The sequence below is a fragment of the Cheilinus undulatus genome, linkage group 3 (genome assembly GCF_018320785.1).
Source record: "Cheilinus undulatus linkage group 3, ASM1832078v1, whole genome shotgun sequence".
In the NCBI taxonomy this organism is placed as follows: Eukaryota; Metazoa; Chordata; class Actinopteri; order Labriformes; family Labridae; genus Cheilinus; species Cheilinus undulatus.
In genome coordinates this window covers 28,011,923-28,023,967 of record NC_054867.1, presented here as the reverse complement: position 1 = coordinate 28,023,967, position 12,045 = coordinate 28,011,923, and the positions used below count along the sequence as shown (strand labels likewise).

Genomic DNA, 12,045 nt, shown 5'->3' with positions numbered 1-12,045 from the left:
ATATAGGACAGAAATACTTTTCTATATCAAGTCCATATTTAAATGTCCATAAATGCTTTTAAGATAAATTTTTAAATAGAATAACAGGCTACGAGATGTCATGGTCAGAAACGTTGCTGAAAAGGTTTGCAAATGGCCTTTAGACTGATCATAATATAGGAAAAGAAAGAAAAATATGTTTGGAGCTTAAAATGTTTGCTGCTTCATATCAGTAGGCTTTTAAAACAACAGGGATAAAATGTTGGATCTGGTTTCTTTTGCCTCACTCCAGTGATTGACATGTCTTGCTTATGCCGTCTAAAATTGATTTAAATATCTGGCATTCTTCCTGAAGCTAAGGTTTCCCCCAGTCACCACATAGCTGATTCAAAGATGGAGATGGATTTCAAAGCTCTGCAGCGTGAACTTGCTATATAACTCTCTTCTTTGTGTGGTCTTCTTTTCTCTTTGATAAGTAGTGGTTAGCAAACAGTTATGAGCATCAATGCCATATTGCAGTGTTATAGATACTGCAGTGCATGACTGCCTTTTTCTCCTCTCAGTCATATTCTGTGTATGACTGCATCCACCTAATAGTGACAGTTTGTGAGGAATACAAATACTGTTGTACAGGCCTATCATGAATTCATGATTATGCCAAATCAAGAAAAGGAACTCCGTGAATGACTATTTTAAATCAAGGATACCTCAGGGATTCATAATAATAATAATAATAATCTGGTAGCCTGGGTTTTCAGTAAATGGCTGTTGAGCTGATGGTTTGCAGGTTTGATTTGCTGATGAGGCTGTCAGGGAAGATTATCCTCCACAATGTTCTCATTTTTCTTCACTTCTGGTGTAATCACTAAACTGGCCTGCTGAGCTCATGATGGTTATTGAGAGTTGGGATTATCTGAAATGGGCTGTGAATGACTGGCAACAGTCTGCTGCTGGGAGAAAAACTGAAGCTAATCAAGAGGAGATCACATCCATGAAGGTGTGTTTGCCTTTTTGTCCTCATGTGATTGTATATTACAGGATCACTTTAAACCCGAGAACAGGAAATAGGAGGAAGTGTGGACCTTTTAACCAATCTGGTAAAATGGTGATTATTTAAATGGAGTTGAGGTTGGATTGATAGAACAGTATCAAATGACAGTTAAAAAACAAATATCTATATCAAATCAAATCCCTTCTAATAATATTTGAGCTTGGTGTTTTTTTCTACATTAGACAGTTAGTGTGCTCGATGGTCCGGCCTCTTCTCCTCTTCTTGGGTCAAATTTTCTATGCTCCCATATATCCCTTCTACCAGTGTATCAGTAGGGAATTCAGAGGTGTGCACAGTTGAAATTACAAGTGCCAGCCCCATAATTTTCTCTGCATACAACATGGCGCCATTGAAAATTCCCCCCCATTTATTGTGTTATTTAGTACATGCTAAGCATTGTGCACAGGGACACAAAACTAGCTGGCAGTGCCTTTTATAACAATTTTCTCCCTCATATTTGGTCATAATACCCCATTTAATGAAAAAAAAAATGATACTGTTGAGTAAATAAATCTTTCTGTTCTGTTACGTTGAGTTTGGGTTTGAATGAAAAGACCCCTCAAATAAAAACATCAAAGGATCAACAGAGGTGGACAGTGCGATATACAGGCTGTGAGTCTGTACTTCCCAGCCATCACCATTGGTTGACAGCTTAAATACCGTTACGTGTCTAGTAGGAATAAGCACTCCACATTGCAAAAACAAATGGCTCTAGGAGCTACACAGCAGCACAGAATCTTTGCTGATACAATGGAAATCATCACACAAGAAAGTTAAGGCCTTTTCTCCCTCTTGGACGTCCCCAGAAACAGGCTGTGTCATCAGTGAGACTTGCAATCTACAATATCTTTATGGGCTTATATTTGGAGCATTTAAGTTTTTTAATAAGAGATTTTAGAACATCAGATGCCATCAAAAGCAAGTGGATCAGAGTTACAGGGTAGTGAGTATTTGTAGCAGAGAGTAGCTGGGATGATCATTGATTAATGTAAGCCTGCTAGCTTTAGCTTGGTTAGCTCACATACTACGTTAATGTATCTTTTTGCAGAGCTGTTAGTAATGAGAGAGTGAAATCAGCAGAGTGTGTACTTGCAAGGCTGCCGCTTTATTCAGTGTCTTTCTTATGGTGTTTAGAGGTTTTGGTTAGTCTACACTAAAAAAAATAATTATACTAACCTGGACTTTAAGGGATTAAATTACATGTAAATTTCCCATGTGTTTTTATTACATTAGTTTAAGGTGAAATACTACCATAAAGTAATAAGTGATAATTTAGTTACTCAATGTAAACTTGAGTTGATCTTTCACATAAACTTTATTTGTTAATTTAAATACGCATTGATGAAATTCTGCTCTCCCTAAGCAAGAGGTCAACCCAGAACCAACCACTACACCATTGTGTGGCTTATATATCATTAACCATCTGCAACTGTCTTATTAGACTGTGCTGCTGCCTATCTTGGCCAGGACATTCCTGAAAAAGAGATTGTTAATATCAATTCTTTTTTCTCTTGGTTAAATAAAGGTTGAATAAAACAAATTGTAAAATAAAATGAATGTATTTGACTTTATGGACCTGTTACCGACTGCCACCTGACAACCTGGGCTGTGCATGGGAATTGTCCTTTCCAATCAGACATGAACACTGACTTCAAAACTTAATAAAAGAGTTGTTTCACTGCATTGAATTGCATCAGCCCAGTCGTGGTGCTGCCTGTGCTATCACACATGTGCACAGCCACCTTTCAGTGGAAGTTAGAGTAAACCCATCTGATCACATAGAGTTTACTCAAATTGCTTTAACTGAGTTTATGCACATTATATTTATGTTTGGTTTAGTTATTATTATTGTATAACTTTTAATTTGATGTAATTTAGTTACACTTTACTAAAAAATCTATGTTAAGTTTACTCAATATTTTGAGTTTATATGAAGCATATTTACATTTTGTTTGGCTAAACTGATTAAATAATGTTTGATTTGATATAATTTACTTTAACTTTACCCAAAAATAAAGCTGAACTATTACTAAGGTCTAGAATCGTTTGTTTTTTTTTTTTGTTTGTTTGTTTTTTTTTTTGTGTTTACAGCTGTTTTAGGGGCTTACACACATTTCAGTCTTTGCTGTGCGAGACGTGGTCCAAATGTTACTGAGCCAACCAATCACTGTCTGCAGTGGGACTTGTTTTGCCTTGAAACAAAGAAAAAGGATTCATGTGAGATGATCACATAGAAAGTGATTTTTTGGGGGGATAGAGCTGCATGTTCCAGCAGAGTATTTGATAGGAACTCATGAAAGAAAATTAATGATGGAAACACAACGCTTGACTGATTAGCACGTGATGTGATTGCTTTTGGTAATATTACCAGAAATATTCTCTCTTATTGTATGATCTGAGTATGGTTTTAGTTTAAAAAGGACAAGACAGTCACAATAATTGAAGAGTTCATTTGCATAAACAGTCAACTCCGTTTTTATAAATTGTCATAAAATGTACTTTTTCATTGTAATATCAATCAGACTGAAGTTGATTAAGTATAATTATAATAAGTATAATTAATTATTAATTTTTTAAGATATTAGATCAGAAGACAGCTCAATTTAATTTTTTTTTCATTATTTACCAGAATGGTGTTTAACTGTTTTTGCAAATGAACTCTTCAATTGTTACGATCCAAACATGACACTTACAGTCCTGCAATCATTAATGTCATTAATAGTCCTCTCCATTTCATTAACATGCTAGCTGCTAATGCTAATATTATAGTGTTGTGTTTTCTGTCAGTCATGGTTGTTATTTCTAATTCTTCATATATTGCTACCCTCATTATTGATGTTATAGCCATATCTCACAATGGAAGATACATGTATGGCCATGACAGCTGTACATTTATCTTCCTTTTGTTGTATTCTTGTTTCTCTTCTCCCTCTTTCTGCTCCCCCACCCCTCTCTCTTCCTTCTTTTCACCCTACACCCCTTTCCAACCCCAGCATGGCTTTGGCAGATGGCTGCCAACATGAGCTTGGTCTGCTAAAGCTTTAAAGGGAAGGTTTTCCTTGCCGCTGTAATGTTGCTTGAGCTCATAGATATTTGCATTGGAGCTTTATAAATACACATCAAAGAGACCTGCCCTCTTTGTAATGTCTCTTAAGATAACTTTAGTTATGAATTGGTAATATACAAAAAAGATTGATTGATTGATTGATTGATTGATTGATTATGGAATCGCAGTATAAATCCTATCTCCACCCTAGAATCTTGATAGAATTAAATCAAGACAAAGGCATGGCATCCCAGGCCTAGTGCTTGTATGAATCCTGTGATCAGCTCTGCTCTTTCCTCACTAAATGTCACCCAAGAGATTGGAGGCAAACTGTGAAAGGCAGAAACGCTGAATATGGAGATAACTTTTAGAGACACTGAGCTACAAAACCAAGGTCATCCTTCAAACCCAGACACCCTCATCAGATAAAATCAAAGCAATGAGTGATGTGTAAGGGCACAAATATAGTTCCTCTAAGCTTCTCTTTAATAGAGTAATACAAGATTGCGTGTGTGACTGTCAGTGCATGTCTGTGCACAAGCAGAAGCCTGCTGGGATTAGAGGAGTTTCGTTGTGTCAATAGTAAGGCTGAGGGACCTGCGTAGCGCATGTGACAGGTACATGTCTTAGATCTGCATCGTGGGATGCTTTATTGAGGCAAGTGGACCACTGGGACGTGTTCTGGATGCCTCTGTAAGCCTGAGGTTTTAGCTGCCAGTGATAGTTACCCATATAGCTCTCATCCTGATTGGCGATGACAGAAAAGCAGATATAGCCCTGCTACTGTAACCCAACTCCTTTGACTGCTGCTATCAAAGCCCTGCAATCAGACAAGAGAGGAAGGCCTAGAAGGCAGATGTACTAAATGACCACTTTTCTCCTTGAACTCCACACTGTCACTCTAAATTGTTTGCTTTTTACTTGAGCTCCTCTACTTTAACTTCTCATGACCTTCAGTTGACATCTTCAGACATCGATAAAGTTAGTGAAATAAGCTAAAAAAAAGAATTTTGGGGTGCAGACATGATGCAATAGACAATAAAACGTAAAAGAATTCAGATTTTGGAGTTTAGAAGTGAATAATGATAAAATATAAATGATGTTCTGAACAGAAAGTGAAATGGACTGAGTGGGGAGACAAGGGAGCCTATGGAAAGGGGGATTAAGATGAATGAAGAAGCAGAGATGGGATTAAAGAGGGAGAAAATGAGAGCAAGTGAATGTCCCTGAAATCCTTTTTCTCTCTAAGCAGGATGTGCTTTGATGTTTTATCTATAAAGCGACAAAGGCACAGAAAGCAGAGAGAGCGGGTCTAGCAGCCAAATCTACTGTATGGGGGTACTGGCAGCAGTGGCAGGAAGAGGGGGTGGGAAGGAGCTGGAGAGGTGGAGAGAAGGAGACAGGGACAGATGATTCAGTACACCCCACTGAGGGAGAAGCATGCAAAAAAACAAGAAAATTAACAAGAAAATCTGGGAGCAAACTGATGCACTGAGCAGATAAGAGTTATGAATGAACCAAGACTTGATGTGAAGAACAAGGAGAGTAAAAGACAGAGAGACATGTCCAGTATGGTGCTGCTGCTGCAGTGGTGACGATGGCTAATGCAGCATGGTGTGACGTCAGCCTTGCAGCAAAGCCCAGCTAAACAGTGGCAGGCTAAGTTGTCCTCTGTGGCCTGAAATGAAATGTTACAATTACAACATGTGTGGCTACAGTTTAGAAGTACTGAGAAAGGACGTCCCTGAATGTCCATTATCAATCAATGTTTATTTGTTTACATACTCAGGAACTTTAATTACACAGTGTTCTCTCTTTAACATAAACTGGAAAGAAAATGTAGATGTTATCGAGATACTATGGTGCACTTAAAAAAGCTTTTTTGGAAAGGAATGTGTGAAATACATTATGATAACTGACAGTTTGTTTTGTGGTAGAATGAAAATAGACCTTATCCACATGTTTGTGCACCAATTTTGCACTGATATACAAGCATAAGAAAAATGAAGCTTTCTTACGGGAAAAACTATATGAGAGAATACACATCCTTTCTGTTGCATTGATATTAAATTATAGAACAGATCACTGTGATTCAACCTTTGCTGTGTTAACAGAGCTGAAAGTATTGTGGATAGTGTGAAAAGAGGAATCTATGATGTTCATCATGCCATCATTTAGACACTAAAAGCTTTGTTTTCTGCATGAAATGTCCCTGGGAAATAAAGCATTTTTAAATGTGTAGCATATTGGAAAAAGTAACTGCCAAACAGGCATAGCTGATATGAGGGGGCTAATACGGCTAAGCCTTCCTTTTCCTTAACAAAAGCAATGAAAAAACTTCCTTCCATTTACTCACAGCATACTGTTTTAAATTTCAATAGAGCCTGGAGTAGCAACTAAGAATTGGCGATGATAAGGTATCCCTGGCTAAAAATAGCCATAGTGCCCTTTTAATTACAAATATGAAAAAAGACTGCTGTGTAATATGTGCATGTTTGTTTATAATCATTTAAGAGTGTGTTTGTTTGTTTGTTAAAAATTAAAAGAGAAGTTTTCCAAACATAAATACAGTATGTATGTTTATATACAAAAGCAAACCAGAACCACGCTGTACAGTTACAGTAAAAAGTTGAAAGCCGAGGCTGAAGTGCAAGGAGACAAAGATTTCATCTAGAAAGAGTGACTCTGTGACTGTTGATTAGTCATCAGAGTAAATCTGTGACTGTTGATTAGTCATCAGAGTAAATCTGTGACTGTTGATTAGTCATCAGAGAACCTCTGTGATTGTTGATTAGTCATCAGAGTAAATCTGTGACTGTTGATTAGTCATCAGAGTAAATCTGTGACTGTTGATTAGTCATCAGAGAACCTCTGTGATTGTTGATTAGTCATCAGAGTAAATCTGTGACTGTTGATTAGTCATCAGAGTAAATCTGTGACTGTTGATTAGTCATCAGAGTAAATCTGTGATTGTTGATTAGTCATCAGAGTAAATCTGTGACTGTTGATTAGTCATCAGAGTAAATCTGTGATTGTTGAGAGGTCATCAGAGCAACTCCAGGACTATTAAGTGGTCATTAGAATGACTCTCTAATTCAATTCTAATAGCAACAAAATGGAAGAGCCTTAAAAAACAGAAACAAAACTCATAACGGGCTTTTTTATACAGTGGTCCTGTTCAATGCATTTCTGCAGTGTATAGAAAAAGTGACAGGCATAAGGGTATTGCCAATTGATTTGTTGTTCATTTGGGCGTAATTCAGTCTGCCTACAGGCCACAGACTTTTGACCAGTGATTTTACTCAAGGGTTGAAGACTTCTGAGAAGTTAGGAAATTAACGTAGCATGTCCTCACTTAAGAGATGAGGTTCGGTACGTTTTCGGTACGGTGATTGAACTGGATGAATACCATTTAATTTTAATTCTTTAATTAAACTGTATTAAAATAAATAGGCTGAATAAATTACATTTAAATAAAAAATAATGCTGCAACCTCCCTCCAAAAGTTCGTCAATGATTAAAAATATTAATAAATAAATACATTTTTTAATAACTAGGTAATTTTCATTGATATATTGACATATTTATACCCATTCTCTGAAAACTAAAATTTCACAGCTAACTTGAACGCATCATCATACAACCGCAAGTTAGCTTTTTAAGTATGGAACTTAGCATCTTTTTTTTTTTTTTTTTTTTTTTGGCCGATTTCAACGCGGACTTCAGCACTGGACTACTTTTTTAACCAATGGGACCTACTACAAAGTTTGGAAGAACTTTTCACATCCCATCCTGGAGGACAAAGAGGTTAAAGCCGCGTGAAATCTGAGGATAACTTCACCTGTGACACAGCTGCAGAGTCCCTCTCTCACTCCTCCGAGGCTGAAGGTAAAGTTAACATGATTCACAGAGCCAGAGCACCATTGCTATTCTAACTCCACATGCGCCATCACTCCTCTTCATTTTTTTGTAACTGCTCCTTCTTCTGTAATGATGGTAGCTGGCAGATTTTAGCCTCATTGCCATCACCTGGATTGAAGTAAGAAGTCGACTCTCTTTTGAATACTCAGTCTGAGGTATTCGTCTATTACTGCGTGCACCGAACCGTGACGGCTGTACGGTGACGTATGGGACGAATACTAATACTGTTACACCCCTCCTATCTATACTTAGCACTGTTAGAAGATTGAGGTAGCTTCTTTAGATTACCTCATTTCCTAATTCTGTGAAAGGTGGGTTAGATAATCTCCTAACAAGGTGACAAGACATACACAAATCTGTGAGAAATTGGGCTCCCCCCTGAGAATAATGCACCAGCCATCACCAATGTATTGTGACGGGTCAGTATTAGCCTCATAAGTGGAGCGATACATCAGTCCAACTGTAATGAAAAATAATGATTGTTTGTCTTCTTTAGAACTGCATTGCAGCCCAGACATCTAAAGTAGGCCAAGAAATGTCCTGTAAGCAGAGTATTCCTTCATTATTAAACAATGTCCACTGTGCTTAAAGCTCCTAGTAGATCAGGTAACTATAGCTTCAGCAGAGCAGACATACAGCACTGATCAGTAGTAAAACTAAAGGCAGCACAGACAGCTGGTTCTGTATCTGAGTGCTAAATGCATAACTCAGTCTTGCCACTAGCTAAACACAGTTTTTGTACAAACAGGCATTTTCAGACATGTACATATAATTTTAAGATTGTAAATGTGGTTCTTTTTGGTGTAAAAAAGGAAGCCCCCCCAGTCAGTGTAGACCATGTGAGAACATGCAGGTCTGAGCGAGGGAGATATAATTAAGCCACCCCTCACAGAGAGAACAGGGCAGTGTTACATGAGTTTCAGATGACGGCCTGTGTCCTTTACACATGACTGCATTTATAGTGCAAGTATTTAGCACTTGATCACAGGAATGCATTGATATTTTTAGCTCCACTTGAATGTCAGACTTTTGTTTGATTTCTACTCATGTTAGAGGTAACAGTTTAGGTCATCCACATCAGAAGTCTTCCTGTTCAGTATTGATCAATACACATCATTTCAACTGAAACAAGATGCTCAGTTGAGTGGCAAATTCAGCGTAGGATATCTGTCTTCTGGCAAACAAAGTACAGTCACAGGTTGATCATAACGTATGAAAAACCATTTGGTGGTCTACCAGTCATAGAGCTATCTAAACATAGTCTGAGGCCATAAAAATGTTCAGCCACACACATGCTTACCAACACACACTGTAAAAAACCGAGCACTAGACCTGTAACACATTAATCATGTCAACAGGAGCTGGGTTTGAATGTCCACATTATGAGTTATTTACTTTTCTGCTGTACTTTACACTACTGCCTCTTTAATGCGGGTGCTCAAATATTCTTCTAGAGTTTCACCACTTCTGGCCTCTTTTATTTCAGTCCCTTGGCCTCAGCTTCTGGAAGTGCCGTCTGTCAAGAGTGAAATGCTTGAAATGTGCTAAGTTGGCTTTGAGGACAAGCTCACTTTAGCTGTTTGACCCCTAGATGTCCCTCACTTCTCCCTAAAAACCTCATAAGCTGACTTCTTGTTAAACTCAGAGCATCTCTCTCAGTACCTTTCATATGTTTTTCAAGATCCACGCACAGTTTAAGTTAACCAAATATCTGTAGACTGAAAAGTTATTGCTGTTTCTCTGTTTGAGTTTTGGCACAATATTCCCTAAAAACTTTGATACTAGAGTGTGGAAGAACATAAGAAATAATACTGTACTCTAGCTGAATAACATATGCAAGCAGGACTCCCCCCACTCCCCATCCTAGATGGGCTAAAAATGGAGCTGAGAAACTGTGAACCAAGATCTCACCTGCTCAGATGTACACTCAGTCACCAGCAGACCAGCCAGTCTAGTGTTTAGGTCATGACTTCAGGAGTGTGGACATTTTCTCTGGAAGTCACATATTTTTGAAAGTCACATATTTCAGAAGCTTACCTTCAGTTCTGTTGTTTTTCTACAGTATGGGTGTATTTTTGATGTGCACATCTACTGAGAAACATCAGTGTAGCTGTATAGCTATGTAGCTAATAGAGCTGGAGGAATTTTATTTACAATTTTAATTTATTTTCTTTGCCTCAGAAACACAAAATATTATGAAATGGCACAAAATATGTTTTGCTTTTGTTTTATCAGTTACATTAAAGTGTAAGCTTCAAACTTGTTAAAAGTGAAATGTTTGTTTTTCACAAATTTATTAAGCGTCTGCAAATGAGTCCTGGTGTGTTCTAAAAGCAAACAGGACCATGAGAAGAACAATGATTAGCCTACTTCTGTAGAGCCAATGATGTGATTGATTTGAAACCGTCAGCAGAATTCTTTTCTGGTATGAAACAGATATAAATGAGCAGTATGTAAATAAAACGTGCCTTTTTTTTAATTTTTTTTTACAGGAATCACCAAAACTCAAAAGAAAATTAAGCTTCTGACCAAAGCTTTTGCTTTTGGTATTAATGCAGTGAAGATCAAGAGAAAATCTGGATTTTCAATTTTTAAAATCTCAGTTTGATTTATCAATAAAATTGATTTATTGCCCCTAGTAGGTAGGTATATATATATATATATATATATATATATTTTTTTTTTTTTTTTATTTTATTTTATTTTATTTATTTTTTTTTTTTTTTACTGGAAAATTGAATAATTTTTAAGGGTATGAAAATGTCCCAGCAAAGAAGCATCTTGTAATTTCTTGTCAAATCTTGTAAGTTTTCATTATCTTGTCATTTACTCAAAAACTAAAGCTGGTATAGCTGTATTAAGGATCAGCTGTCATAAAGTGAAGGAAAAAGTTAATGTGCTGGTAGTTAGGGATGTAAGGATATATCCTGAATTGGCTAAAAATCAATGCAAATAAAGGGGGATTTAAATCAATGCAGCACACTTTGTGTTGCGATTCTCTGTTTAAACAGTAGGGGATGCTGTCCGCATTTAACTCCATTTATTCAATGTCAAAAACTCTCTTTATCTGACCTCAGCAGGTAAACACACCAGCTATGGCAGGAGCAGATGAAAACCTTTTGGCAGAGGACGTGTTGCCATGTTTCAGTCAGAAGTCCATACACTCAGATGCAGATAGCATTCAATAACAATGGCCGGCCTGACCTCTGACGATTACAGCTTATCTAACAACCAGTGAGTGTGAAATAACAAATTTTGTTTCACAAACTCATCCTTTCTTTCAACACATACATACACATGCACATCAAGTGCTTTGCCCACACACTTAGTTTGGCCACCTGCCGGTCTGTGTGAACCCTGCCTCCATCGTTTACTGGGATGAGTGAGGAGAGATGCATCTTTCTTCCAAAAGAGCTTAGCAGCCACTACTGTACTCCAAACAGAAACTACAGAAACTGACCCTAAACAAACTAATTATCAATGTAGCAATACGTGGTGAAGTGGAGCTGCCTACTCCAGTGGTGTAAAGAAACTGCTTTCTCCTCTAGCAAAAGCGTGTTTCTCCATACCAGCCACTTCTGTCCCAAGTTAAAGGGTTTATTTAACTGCAGAAGACACTGTGTATGTTGAGAGATCTCAGCTTCTGCCTGGGAATGTAGATATGCTGATATTCCTCTGAAAAATATGTAAATTCCAAAATAAAGTGCCTCATTGCCATCAAGAAGAAATGAAAGGGAATTACCTTATTTTGTATTTTACTTCAAATTTTTTAAAATGCCCTTTTTTCTATTTTCTAGATACTTCTAAAAGATACACTCTTAGTTTTACTTTTTCAAGGTAATGAATTTGAAAAATGTGCAGTTTTTTGAGCCAGAGAGTAACCATAAAATTGAAAAACACTTATTTGTTAAAAAAGAGATTTATTTCAAATTTTGTACTAAAAAGTATGAAAATCAATCTACACTGTGACTTTGTAGTTTTCTTCAAAGGAAAACTGTGATTCGAACTGAATCGGTTGACTGTTTCCTGACACCTCTTCTAGTGGTTA

At 37.1% G+C, this 12,045-nt stretch overlaps 1 protein-coding gene across 2 annotated transcripts in view; it reads right to left on the bottom strand.

The window, feature by feature from the left end:
• Window positions 1-12,045, bottom strand: part of LOC121507171 (zinc finger protein 385A-like) — a 56,257-nt gene that overhangs the window by 5,449 nt on the left and 38,763 nt on the right. The gene's annotated exons all lie outside the window — the stretch shown is intronic.